Genomic DNA, 14,594 nt, shown 5'->3' on the forward strand with positions numbered 1-14,594 from the left:
AGCATCGTCGCTAAGCGACAATCCCTCTTCATGGGTTAGACATATTCTCGCCGAAGCCAAGGCAGCATCGCCGCTGAGCGGCGATCCCTCTGCAATTTTTGATGGCCAAGAACCGGGTTGTTAGCATGTTCATGAAAAGTGTTTCTCAACCTCTTTGAATTTTTCAGATTCAAGCTTCACGTTCGTTTAAATCCGACGCTTAGCTTGCGGTGGGGTGTTAAGGATATTTAGTAATAAATTATAGTTTACCATATATATTATATTTGATATTTTATTATAAGGCAAATATCTAATATTTGCCTTATTATCATAGGTATCTTTCCATTTATTGTTATTTCCATTTATTACTATTTCCATATTCTTGTAATTCATTTGATTATAAATAAGATAACTTTCACACCATTAAGGTGTGGTGGATTAATCAAACATTCACAGCTACCATACATATAACATGAAAATTTAATGCGGATTAACTCTATTTATTCTTCAACATAACTTTAACAATATACTTCACATGCTTATTATTATTGTTGTAATAAAACTAATACAAAGAAAATAGATAAATACAAACAATAAAAAATGAAACAGTCCTATATTAACCTATACTAAATACAACTCAACTTATACTACTAAATGAAAATTAAATGTTATCTGTATTAACCTATATTATTAAATGAAAATTAAATTCAACCTATTTTAATCTATACTACTAAATAGAAATGAAACTCAATGATCAACTAAATGAAAAATATAATTAAATGTGAATATATTGTATGCATGTGTCATAGTCTCGGGATTGCAGTGCCTCCATTAGCCTTATAGGGGCGTCTTGCCTTTATTTAAAAATGTAGTGGCAGAGACTTGAGTATTTAAATATTTGTTATTCGGGAGCATTTGTGTTTATTATGGCTTGGGGTGTGTTTCTCTACAGCCCTCGTTGTCAAACTCACTCGGGTGCTCATCGCAACCATCTCAGTCTTGATGATGTTCAATAAGAGAGACCTTGGGAAAGACTAGTAACCGTCCAAAAAAAAAAAAAAAAAAAAGTCTTTTTAAACTATGATACAAATTTCGATTGTTAGGAATCGAACCTAGGTTTCCAGGGTGAAAACCAAATATCCTAATCGCTGGATGACAATGGATTTTTGGTGTAAATGTCCTCGAGTCTTTAGTCAGATCGTCAAAGAGTTTCACCATGGTCTTTTGTGTAATGTCTAACTCTTCGAGAAGTTCTTCCATGTGTGTGATATAGATCTTAGAGCTACCCCCATGTTTCGAGTTGTTCGATCTTGTGGCTCTTTCTTCTAAGGAGTCAACCCCAAATATCAGTTCTTTGATTGGTAACCATCAACGGGAGCGTCGATTGCATCGATTCCTTCAACGGTCTTCCCATGAGTTTATGGTGCATGACCCATTTTGGATATTATTCACTTTCGAGTGCCTCCATAGTTTTGCATCGTCCATGAGATACAATGTGGTCAACGTAAATCTCAGGACCTCTAAGCAAATTCCTGTAGCATTGAAGTATTGTTATTCGTCAAAAATAAAGTTTTATAACTCTTTGGCATCCTGGTTTCCTTTGAAAAATTTGGGTTCTTTGATTTTCAGTTTGTTAAGCCCGACATAAGCTTGGCTTGGGGTCTGGTTCTCTACTCCCTCAATGTTAAACTCACTCAGGTTTTCATCTCAACCATCTCAGCCTTGATGGCGTTCAACAAGAGAGACCTTGGAAAGGATTGTTAATTGTTCAAATTGATTATCACATTAATCATTTGAATAACCTCAACCGCTTGGGTGACGGGAATCGAACATGGTCTCTTGGGTGAAAACCAAATATCCTAACCGCTGGACGACAATGGATTTTTGGTGTAGATGTCCTGGAGTCTTTAGTCAGATCGTTGAAGAGTTTCACCATGGTCTTTTGTGTAATGTCCAACTCTTCGACAAGTACTTCTATGTGTGTGATAGAGATCTTAGAGTTACCCCCACGTTTCGAGCTGTTCGATCGTATGGCTCTTTCTTCTAAGGAGTCAACCTCAAATATTAGTTCTTTGATTGACAACCATCAAGGGAAGCATCGATTGCATTGATTCCATCAATAGTCTTCCCAAGAGTTTATATGGTGCATGACCCATTTTGGATATCATTCACCTTTGAGTGCCACCATAGTTTTACATCCTCCATGGGATGCATTGTGGCCAACGTAAATCTCAGGTCCTCTGAGCAAGTTCCTGTAGCATTGAAGTATTGTTTTACGTCAAAAATAAAGTTTTCTACTCTTTGGCATCCCGGTTCTCTTTGAAAAGTATTGTTTTACGTCAAAAATAAAGTATTCTACTCTTTGGCATCCTGGTTCTCTTTGAAGGCTTTGGTGATTTTCAGTTTGTTAAGCCCGACATGAGCTTGGTTTGAGGTGTGGTTCTCTACGGCCCTCAATGTTAGTGCTTTGGTAATTTTCAGTTTGTTAAGCCTGACATGAGCTTGGTTTGGGATGTGGTTCTGCCCTCAATGTTAGTGGTTCTCTACGGCCCTCAATGTTAGTAGTTCTCTACTGCCCTCAATATTAAACTCACTCGGGTTCTCATCTCAACCATGATGGCGTTCAAAAAGAGAGACCTTGGAAAGGATCGGTAACGGTTCAAATCAATTATCACATTAACTTGAACAAAATATCTATAACATAACACTTATAAAGAAAATAAAAAATAAAATAAAATTTGATTACTAAGAATCAAACGTGAGTCTAAAGGGTGAATGCTAGATATCCCAACTACTAGACAACAATGGATTTTTTGTGTACTTGTCCTAAGAGTCTTTACTCAAATCGTTGAAGAGTTTCAGCATGGTCTTTTGTGTAATGTCTAATTCTTCGACCCATTCTTCCATGTGTGTAATAGAGCTCTCAGAGCTACCTCCACGTTCCGAGCTGTTTGATCGTGTGACTTTTTCTTCTAAGGAGCCAACCCCAAGCATCAATTCTTTGATTGCCAACCCATCAAGGGGAGCGTCGATTGCCTCGATTCCATCAACGGTATTCCCATTAGTTTATAGTGCATGACCCATTTTGGATATCATTCACCTTCGAGCGTCACCATAGTTTCGCATCGTCCATGAGATTTATTGTGACCAACATAACTCTCACATCCTCTAATCAAGTTCCTGAAGTATTGAAGTGTTGTTCTATGTCAAAAATAAAACTTTCTAGTTCTTTGGCATCCAGGTTTCCATTAAAGGCTTTGGATTCTTAGATTTTCATTTTGTTAACCCTGACATGAGCTTTGTTTGGGGTGTGGTTTCCTATGGCCTTCATTGTCAAACTCACTCGATGCTCATCTTAGTCATCTCAACTTAGATGACATTCAACAAGAGAGACTATTTGAATCACCCCAACCCCACTAGTTGAACTTGAACCAAATATCTATAACATAACATTAACAAAAGTACGAAGTTCAAAAACAGTCTTTTAATCTAAGGTCATTAATGTACGTTTAACCTTACATTTAATGCAGAATTACTTTAATGAGCTATTTATAATTTCAACACTAACCTTGTGCCTCATTTATTACTTCCGAAATAAACAAATACAAAAAAAAAAAAAAAAAAAAAAAAAAAAAAAAAACAATATTCAATTAAATGTCCTAGACTCACCTATATTTTATTAAATGCAATTACAACCAACCTATATTAACCTATACTAATAAATGTAAATACAATGCAACATATACTAACTCATTACTATTAATGTAAATACAATTGAACCTATACTAACCTATACTATTAAATTTTGAAATGTAAATCTATCTTATGCATGTGCCATGGTCCTGAGATTTGTAATGTTTTCATCGACCTCACATAGGCGCCTTGCCTTTATATGAAAATGTAGTAGAATGTGACTTGAGTATTTAAAGAAATACCCCGTAAGTGACCCCACTATTGGGGTTAAATGTAAAAACATGTGAATGCAATGACAGGACCTATCATAACAGTCTATTTTCCTACGCTACTCTCCTAATGAGCAGCTTGGATGTACCATATAATCTACACCTCATACGTGCGAGTATGGACTGACCAGTCAGTTCCCACACCATTGGGCCTCTTTCCTTGTCGGACGAGCATACTCTAAGAGCATTCTCCTAATAGTCGTTTTCCTGCCTTGTAACGTACATGTTCGTACTATCATGAAGGATAAGGGGTATCCCCCAATGCATGAGCACACAATAAAGCATAAGATCCTAGCATTTTTCCATTTTTATTATCATGTAATATAACCCTACTAGCGTTTCATACATATCATATCGTTTTTCATATCATTTCACATATCGTCTATCATGTCTTTTATGCATACGTCGGAGTTGTATTTCATGCTAGTTCGTCGTTTTGCATGTCATTCATATCATATCATCCAAATTACATAAATATATCATATCATAACATTCTATGTTTTCAGACATAACAATTTTAATCATATACATATCATACCATAACATATCGCATCACAATATAGCATATCATAACCATGTCAATTTATCACATATCTCATACCATAACACATTTCATATCATATCACAACACAGAAATGTATATATATATATACTAATTTTCATATCATTCACATGTCGTATCATAATTATATCATATCGTAAACATTTGATGGTCATATTGTTCCCTAACTTATCATAGTCTTAACATTTTTATACATATCACATTCATATCTTTACATTAACGTACCTTAGTCATATCATTACAAGAACATATCCTAACGCTATCGTTCTATCAATCTATCATAATCTTATCCCTTTCTACCCATAACCTAAATGTATTCTTTTATCAATCGATCGTGACCATATCCTTTTTATCAAGCTCTCATATCCATAGCAGTTCGATACGTAACCTAACCTTAACGTTTCATTAATATATCTTACTCTTATCGCTCCATTATGTTTAGTGCATCCTTCTTTCGTATCCTATCTCGAACATATCATTAAACACATCGTATCGTATATATTATCATACAATTCAAATATTATAACATATACATATCATATCATAAGCATATCGATCCATAAATAATTAACACATATCAATATATATGATACGTGCAGAACTACGGGGCACGTGTCATCATCAAATATAACTATGCCGATATTAAGGCCAATTATCTTATTAGCTTACGTTGTTGTCTATTGAAATCCAAGTCAACGTATGTGAGGCCATGACATCAGTTTCAAGTTTGAACTTCTACAAAATTGTTTCTCTAATCTACATTGGACCATGTGTTATGCTTCATGCGAATGTTAGAGTCTTTGCATGAGTTAAGTGTTGAAATATTTATATGTTTGTTATAGAATTATTTTCATACAATCCATTTAATACCTTTTAACATTTTCCAGATATTCTCTCTTATCATACCGTGTTTAATACCCTTGAACACTTTATATTTTCTTTTCTCTTAGGGTGTTTTCCTTTTCTTTATTTTTTCTTCTTCCTTTTAATTATATTTACTTTTTCTCTAAACTCATGGTAACTAAATTAATATCATTTAATAAAATAAAGGGAAGATGGTAAAAAAGAACTACTGAACTATTCAAATGACATATCTACCCGAGCAAATTAAATCAAGCCAAACTAAATCTAACTTATTTGTTAGGTTTGTTTTTGCAAGAAAGAAAGATTGTGATAGGGTAAATTTGCTTAAACTTTTTTTTTTTTTTTTTTTTTTTTTTNGTTTGTTTTTGCAAGAAAGAAAGATTGTGATAGGGTAAATTTGCTTAAACTTTTTTTTTTTTTTTTTTGTTTCTTTCGGTTTGTTTTAGAAAGAAAGGATTAGATATGAGTTGGCATAGTTATCATAGTAAAGAAGTGATGAGAGATTAAGGAAAGAGTTGAGAAATAATTACATTTTCTTTCTCTTTTTATCTCTAGCATAATTGCTCATAATTTTGCTCCTTGGAAGAAGACTTGAAGAGAGATATTTTCCAAAGGAGATGTGAGAGATTAGTAGAGGAAAGGGGATGTGTTACTATTTTTTTATGGTTGTTAAAAATGTTTTCCATTTCCTTCCGGTCCAAACCATAAAAAAAATATATATGGACATCTCTTTGAAGAAGGTTGATGAAGGGAGAGTTTAATATATTAATAAACACTTTCTTTAAGTCATTTTACAAAATATTAAATATATGAATAATTGATAATTCAAAAACTAAATTTATAATTTTGTATTATAATTTTTTTTATTGGTTTGGAATTAAACATATAAGTTACCTATAACTTCCATTTGATTCCTTAATTAATCTTTTAACACATCATAATAATACAACTTGCACAAACACTCTAAATCACTCCCTCTCATCGATCATCCATGACCAACTTAATTTATTTATATACATGAGTATACAACATCGAGTACTTTCATCAATCATCCACGACCAACTTAGTTTATTTATATACATAAATAGTAAAATGTCAAGTACTTATTCAAAGTTCTATTTCTTTTTTTCAAGATATATGTAAAAAAATAAATATCAAATAATGACTTTATTGGAATCATAATCATCATATATGGACGTAATGTCATGGTCGGACGAGGTCATAATTTATGCGAATGTGTAGAGTTATTTGAAAATATTCAAACACCGTGCAGACGTAATGTCGTGGTCAAACTGAGTCCAACTGCATATATTTGGTTCGAGAATAAACAATTTTTCTCTAAGGCCTCTTATCAAGGGGAGAACATTGAAATTGAAGAGAGATCTTGAGAAACTATTTAATCCCTAAACACACTAATAACATCACACAGAACCAGTTATTGAGTTCACAGTTGCTATATCAAGCCCACTCCTACTACTATAGAGTTAGTAATTGAATCATATGTTTCACCTCCATTTTCAGGATCGTTGTTTTCCAGGTATATGCTAGAAGAAAAATTATTTTAGAATCAAAATAAGTCCAAACATAGTAATGAAGATACAACATACGTACCAATAGATGGTAGACTCATAACTCTTTGAAAATCCACTAGAGAATGCATAAAGCGACCTTTATACCCTTTATCAAACTCTCTCTCTCTCTCTTGCAAGACTATCCCCACCGCACAAAGTATATGAGCATTCCTCCAGAATTTTAAAGTATGCAAATTGAGAAAGGTATTATATGGACTAAAACAATCACCTGGGTGTAGTTTGGAAGCCACAAGCACAAGCACATACCTATCATTCTATATCAGTATGCATTTACTGGCATATGACACATGCGAAGCTACAAGCACGTGTCATCATACAACACACAATTATAACCAAACAATATAAGACCACTTACTTGGTTGACCTAAAACGAAGCTACTACGACCCCTTAATACTAGCTTAAAGCTGCTCTCTAAAACTTAATTCTGCATAAGGAGTCGAACATCATAAATCAGAATTCTATTATGGAAATTGACTCACCTAGTTTTGCATAAAATAATTTAAATTAGCTAACCTTAATTTTACCTAAAATAATTTAAACTAGCTAAACCTAATTATGCCTAAATACTTCAAACTTAACTCTAAAATTTAAATTAGCTAAAAGTGGTTGTACATACAATAATTTAAACTTACTTTCCATAGTTGTACTAGATATTTTGTACCAAATTATAATTTATCATATATATCATATTCTATATTTTATTATAGCAAATATCTAGGGAATTGGTTACTATTCTCGAATCGCACAAAATAGGTAGATATTTGTCTTTTTACTATTAGTATTTATTGCTCTCTCCTTTATTATTCTTTTCATATTTTGTAATTTTATTTGATTATAAATAGATTAAGCAAACATTCTCAGTACTAACCTCAAACGCTTCTGAATAATTGAAATTAGGAGGAAATGGTCCGAGCGTGTCAGATCCAAGTTGGATCAGGCAAAATGTCGAACTTGAGCCGTTAGAAAGTCCATTGAAGTGAGATGCTAAAAATGAAGTGAGAGATCGTCTTTTACGTTGGAGGTAACTCACTTATCACTTTAAGTAAGTAATATTGGACAATTTTTTTGTTTTTTTATTATTAAATACTTTTTCAACTTAAAAGTGCTTAAAATTGAATTGATTTCTAATACCAACAAAAGTTATCAAACACAACAAAATTCATCAATGCCTCAAGATCTATCGTTTTATAATAATACGAGCTTGTTGTACATAGACACGGAGTAGTAGAAGCTTGACATTTATAGAGAGTCGAGGTTAGACCCGATAGAGGGATATAATAGAATTTGATCTGAAGACGTAGGAGTTCAATAATAGAACATGATATATCATGGAATGTTAACTTGAAGACAAAGAATTTCATGGTTTAGATGAGATGCGTTCGTATCCAATTCATTCGGCAGGACCATTATTATTATTATTATTATTATTATTACGTGTCTTAATTGATAGAGACATCATTAATGATATCAAATTTTGTTCTCTAATTCAATATCCTGACCTAAATTTTTAGTTGAATTAACATCTTCCACTCTACTGATTGAGAATCTTAATTAATGAAATCCGAAAAAAATACACATAAAAATAAAATAAAGAAATATTCATAGATTGAGAAAAAGTAGAAAAGATGAATAAGAATATCCATGGAATTAGAATTTCATCGTCCCACTACTTTTGCACGTTTTCTAAACTAAGATTCTAAGCGTTATGAGCCACTTTTAATTTATAGACTACTAAAAGGGAAACATCCTATTAACGACTCAAAATACATACATAATAATAAGACCATGAGATGTTATGGTAGACCGAAGAGATTGAGGCTCAAGTTGTTGAAGAAGAAAATTATTCTCGAGATAGCTGTGAAAAAATGGTCAAAGTCAAACTAAGGGCAAAATGATCCTTTTGTCCCTACTTCTACTTGAGAGGTCTGAATAGTTGGGACAAAAACAAAAAAGAAAGAGAAAGATAGGAAAAAGGAAAAGAAAAAGGAAAAGACAGAAGAAGGAAGAAGTTAGGGTTTTGGGAGGAAGAAGAAGGGAGAAGCCGACCTGCACCAAATCCGCCATTGGAGATCAATCCAAGGCAAAAAAAAAAAAAAAAAAAAAAAAAAAAAAAAACGCTGAGTTGACACTCCTCTTGGTGCTAGAAGAGAGTTTTGGATGTGGATACACTCTTTCTGTCGAGAAAACCTGAAACCAATGGTTATAGCATTTTCGGTTCGATTTTACCTAGATCCGAAGAATTTCTTGAGTGATAGATTTGCAATTTTTGAAGTGATTAACTAAAAGAAGATTTTCATAGATTTCTTCAAGAAAACTCAGATGAAAATCGGAGTCCAAGTAGGAGAACGGCGAACCGGTCAAGAACATAAAAATATGAGTTTTTCTGCATCTTTGAACGTCCTTATTTCACTCTGTATTCAAATAAAAAAAATATAAGAAAATACATCGGCGTAGGTAAACAGAAACTCAAGACTTTGGTGAAGAAATCAAATCGATCTGAGTTGAGTTGTGTGCATTAAGTACAAAAATTCGAAGAAATTGGATGAAAATGCAAAAACACCGGTCGAAGAGAGAAAACCATTGCCATGCGTCATCCAACATGCGGAGGAATGAGGTGGAGCCAACGAGCAACATGTGGCAAATTTCCATTGGAGAAACGCATCCTGACCCGTGAGAAGACATGTGTCAAACGCACAGATTTGAGTCGGTCTGAATACGAACTGACGACCCTAGCAAAAGGGTATATGACACCGATCTAGCCTAAAACTCCATAGCCCTAGCTCATGTGTGCCTCCGCCGCGTCCGCTCCATCATGCCTCATCTAAAAGAAAGTCAAAGTAGTAGGGATGAGTATATAAAATATACTTAGTAAGCAGCTTGCTGGTAGTTCATACTTCGTTATCAAGTTTTGTTAATCTTAGTTAACTCATACGGTGTTTTATTCTCATTTGGGTGTTCGTCTCCCATTATAGGCGCCTCCTAGGCTATACCCTAGATGTACTCATTCCATTTGTTGGTTTATGGTCCTAATTGGACCTCCAGCCCTAGGTATTTGTAACTTCTCGGCCTGGTTAGTCATTTCTACTAATCTCTAATCATTATCATCATCATATCTCAGAGTTCTCAAGGCGTGATCTCGGTATAAATCTCATATGGTTCATGCATGTTAAGGCTCAACCAACTCTAAGGTGCAACTGTGGACCCCTACTACTCGTGACAGGTTCACTAAAAAAAAGTTAACTGACAAGCTTCATAATGGTCCCCAAATGGCACATTATCATGAAATATCATATGCGGATCCTTGACAATCGAGTCAACTTTACGATAAGGGGCTAGTCAGCGAACCTTATCATCCCTTTATAACTACATAACTCACATGCATGAACAATAATCATAACCAACTCGTAAGGTACAATTGTGGGCCCTTGTCGCTTGTGACAGGCGCACTACAGGAGGCTAACTGGCAAACTTCACCGTAGTCCCCACAAGGTATTTTCATAAGTCAGCCCTATGATTATCCAGACCCTTGACAGTCAAGTCAGGTTGAGGATCAACACCCCTTTTTCAAATGCTGATACCTTAACGTATCTTACAACAAGTTAAGGTAAACTTCCTTCCCTCCAATTAGGAGTTAGTTGGCAAACCCATAATTGTCTCCATACAATCGCCTACGTCATAAACATATGAAATAGAGACATAGCATAGAGATCTAAACATGGATACCTAGTCATTAGTCTCAGTTCATAAGTTGTGTTTACACTTACCTAGTAACATTCCACCTATGTCATTTTAGCTCATTCCATGCTCAAACATTTTAAAAGTGGTTTCTTATAACATGCTTCATATCAGACTAAAGACATGCTCTCAATCTCGGTCATATCATAACTCAATAGTTCATTCCTCGATGAACGTGCATCATACATTTGACATGCTCTTACCTGCATCAAACCAACTTACTTCATGCTTAAATTTTTATGACATGCTTCTTATATCATACTTTCATACATATCACGATCATAACTATATCCAAGATTCCGAAGTGCCACTTACTTGGAAAGCATCTTTTTGTTTGGAATTGCATCTCTAGAAGGTTCCAAAATTTGTGAAACTCCTCGTTTAGTTCCTATTGGTAAGAATGATGAAAACAATGAAACCGGCACCAAAATTAGAGTCAAAATGGAGAAATATCGCAAAAGGAGAAAAACAGGCCAAGTTAGGTTGTCGCAGGCCGGATCGCCACTTGGGTTGGCTGTCCCTAGGTCGTGCACACGTGGTTGGGCTGCGTGATTTCCCACCTCTCCTGAATTTTCTCTCTTTCCCTTACCTTTGTGGTTTTCGAACTTCTTTCTCATTTCCATTTCTCCCCCAATTTCATTTCCTGACGCCCACGGACTCTCCTCAAATCTCGTACATCTTCTCAAGATGGAGCCATAGATGGTTATCTTCTACACATTTAAGAGTTCTTGAAACAAAAAGTTTACAAAACCCTTACACAAGGTGATGCCTCGATTCTCCACCTCCTTCCGTCCCTTTCGACCTTCGTCTCCAATGACCTCAAGCTTCAAACCTCGGCAGTAAGAATCCTTTAATTTTTCTCCTAATCGATCAGCGGACGCTTGTGGGTCTCAAGTGTAAAGTCTACAGTCAATGTGGGTCTTACAACAAATTCTTCGAATGGATTAGTCTATGAGAGTTTATGTGTTTCTCCTCCATCTCCAGTGACTCTTAAATCCCCTTCTTCTCATCTAGAATGGCCTTGAAAATATTGAAAATAAAATTAGCTCTGATACTAGTTTGTTAAACCAATACTCACTAATCTGTGAAGTAATCTCACACTCACTAACAGTCGAACGCTTCATACCACTTTACTAAAGTACTACTCGTGTACTTGTGAAGAAGATATCGAGAGGGGAGAGACAAGGAGACAGAGAATGTTGAAAAACTTTTTTTCTATTACTTGACAATAAAAAAACAAACTAGTTTATAGGATTTCTAAAGGCTAAATATGGCCATAATACTCAGCCACCATTTTCTAATCCATAAACTCATTATTCCTCAAATAAATCTTGGCCTTTTATATTTTTCTTTTTAGGGCCACTGAATTTTAATAGACACTCAAATTAACAAGTCAAATTAACTTTTAACAAAACTTCCCATAAACTTAAATGCTCTTGGCAATTGTCATGTCAATCATCTTCTTGTATTTGTCGAAAAGTACTTTCGGTAGCGGTTTTGTAAAGATGTCCGCAACTTGATCCTGACTTGCCACATGCAGCAGTTCCACGCTTCCTTCCTTTACACGATCTTGGATAAAATGAAATCGAACGTCAATGTGTTTGCTTCTTTCATTGTTCATTGGGTTCTTGGCTAACTCAATTGCTGATTTGTTGTCAACTTGTTTTACGGTTGCACCTTATTGCTTTAGCTCCATCTTACTCAATAAATTTCTAAGCCATATCGCGTGGCACACACACCAAGATTCTTCCCCTTGAGTTTGTTTTCTTGTTTGTTGGCATGAATATTTTAGTTTATGTTTTTTACTACTTTAGGTAATTGATATGATATCTTCTTAATAAGCTTGCATAAATATTTAGAATATGTATACCATGATCTAGGCGATCGATAGGATAATCTCTCTGGCAAAGCATACATGAGAGAACCATGCAAAGTTTAGAGTGTTGTAGCTAAAGTGGTTTACATGTTTACTTAGGTCAGTATGTTCCCAATGGACCTTGCACTCCAAGATCGTCAGCACATAGAGATTTAGACTTGTGTGCACCTAGAGATTGATTTAGCTCAAAAGAGTTAACCATAAACATCCTTGAAACATGAGATGAGATTTAAACCGCCTAGATGCCCTTAATAACCTAGTAGACTTGCATGACATCAAAGAATGACAAAGGTAGCTCCCCTACCCATAAGTAGTATGTATGGGGTCATTAGTTTAACAGTGCCATCAGAGTCTCCACTACCCTTTCTACTCCAATACCCATATCATCCAAGGAGGCTTGTACACACCAAACTGTCCTCACTAGAGTGAGAATTTTGCGAGCTAGTACCTCAACTTGAGACACCAGTTTCACACTGCATACTCAGCTTCACACGTCGAGAGTGTCACGACCGGTTGTTTCTTTGAAAGCCAAGTAAATGCTGTGTTGCCCATGAAGAATACATAACCCGATGTACTTTTTCGATCGTCTATGTCTCCGCACCAATCACTGTCGGAGTAACCAACTAACTTGTAATCTTCTGTTTTCGAGTAGAATAACCCAAGTGACACCGTTCCTTGGATGTATCGTAAGACTTGCTTCAACGCCTTCTAATGTGAATAAATTGGCTCCTCCATGAACCGGCTTATTATGCCAACACTTAATGAAAGATCTGGCCTTGTACATGTAAGATAGCGAAGGCTTCCTACCAGGCTCTGCTACCTATTTGCATCTACTCGTTGTCCTTCATCGTACTTTGAGAGTTTTGCACCTGATTCCATTGGTGTTGATACCAAGTTGCAATTTTCCATCTTGTACTTTTTTAAAATCTCCTTTGCATAGTTCTCCTGTGATATAAAAATACCTGTCTCTCCTTATTTAACCTCCAAACCAAGAAAAAAACTTCAACAAGCCCAAGTCTGTCATCTAAAATTCTCGTGTCATGGTGCTTTTGAACTCTTCTATCATTTCATCATTATTGCCTGAGAAGATAAGATCATCAACATAAAGAACGACAAGTATCACATTACCTCCACTCTTCTTTGTGTAAAGTGCATGTTCATGGGGACATTGCTTGTATCCGTTCTTCTTGAAGTATGTATCAATACGAGTATTCCATGCTTGCGGTGCTTGTTTCAACCCGTAAAGCGCCTTCTTCAATTTTAGTACTTTCTTCTCTTCTCCAATTTTCATATACCCGGGAGGTTGTTCAAGGTATACTTCTTCAAGCACACCATTCAAGAATGCTGACTTGACATCCATTTGAAAAATTGGCCATTTGAATTGAGCTGCTTGGGAAATGAGCAATCGGATTGTCTCCATTCTAGCGATGTGAGCAAACACCTTCGTCATAGTCGATTCCCGCCTTTTGCTTGTATCCCTTTGCAACAAGTCGCGCCTTGTACCACTCAATCTTGCCTTGAGAATTCATCATTATGAGCTGACTTCCTATTGGTAATTCTGTCACCTCCCATGTATTGTTGCGACGAATCACTTTAATCTTCTCATCCATGGTAGTTTGTCACTTCGTGTCTCGCAGCGTCTCTTTAAAGCTGATATTTTCAGCATCTGTCAAAAGGCATACAAGATGTACCTCATTTGTTGAGTCATACAAATCTCGCAAACTTCGCATTTTGGGTTATCATAGTTCATCTTCATCATAAAAAATTTCTGAGTCTGTTGGTGCACTTGTTGATGTAGTGACTGATGATTCTCCAATTTTGATATTGACATTCGTCAAATTGTTCCAGTCCCATTTGCTTGCTTCATCTACTTGCACATCGTGACTCACTATCATCATCTTGCTTATAGGGTCAAGTAGTTTGTATCCTTTTGTCTTCTCATCATATCCAATAAAGATATACCTTTTGCTTTTGTCTTAGAGCTTTGTTCTTCGGGATTTGGTATGTGAGCATAAGCCACACT

The 14,594-nt window shown here is 35.3% G+C and overlaps 1 protein-coding gene across 2 annotated transcripts in view; it reads right to left on the reverse strand.

Annotated features, from left to right (window-relative positions):
• LOC111472545 (exopolygalacturonase-like) overlaps positions 1-14,594 on the reverse strand; it is a 373,620-nt gene that overhangs the window by 11,633 nt on the left and 347,393 nt on the right. Inside the window, exon 5 of one of the 2 annotated variants that reach the window (XM_023118147.1) lies at positions 8,057-8,062. The exons of the other annotated variant lie outside the window; for it this stretch is intronic. The gene's annotated coding sequence lies outside the window, so the exon portion shown is untranslated. The remainder of the gene's footprint in view (positions 1-8,056; positions 8,063-14,594) is intronic. 2 annotated transcript variants of the gene reach the window in all.

Source organism: Cucurbita maxima, unplaced genomic scaffold (assembly GCF_002738345.1).
Source record: "Cucurbita maxima cultivar Rimu unplaced genomic scaffold, Cmax_1.0 Cma_Scf00078, whole genome shotgun sequence".
Taxonomy (NCBI): Eukaryota; Viridiplantae; Streptophyta; class Magnoliopsida; order Cucurbitales; family Cucurbitaceae; genus Cucurbita; species Cucurbita maxima.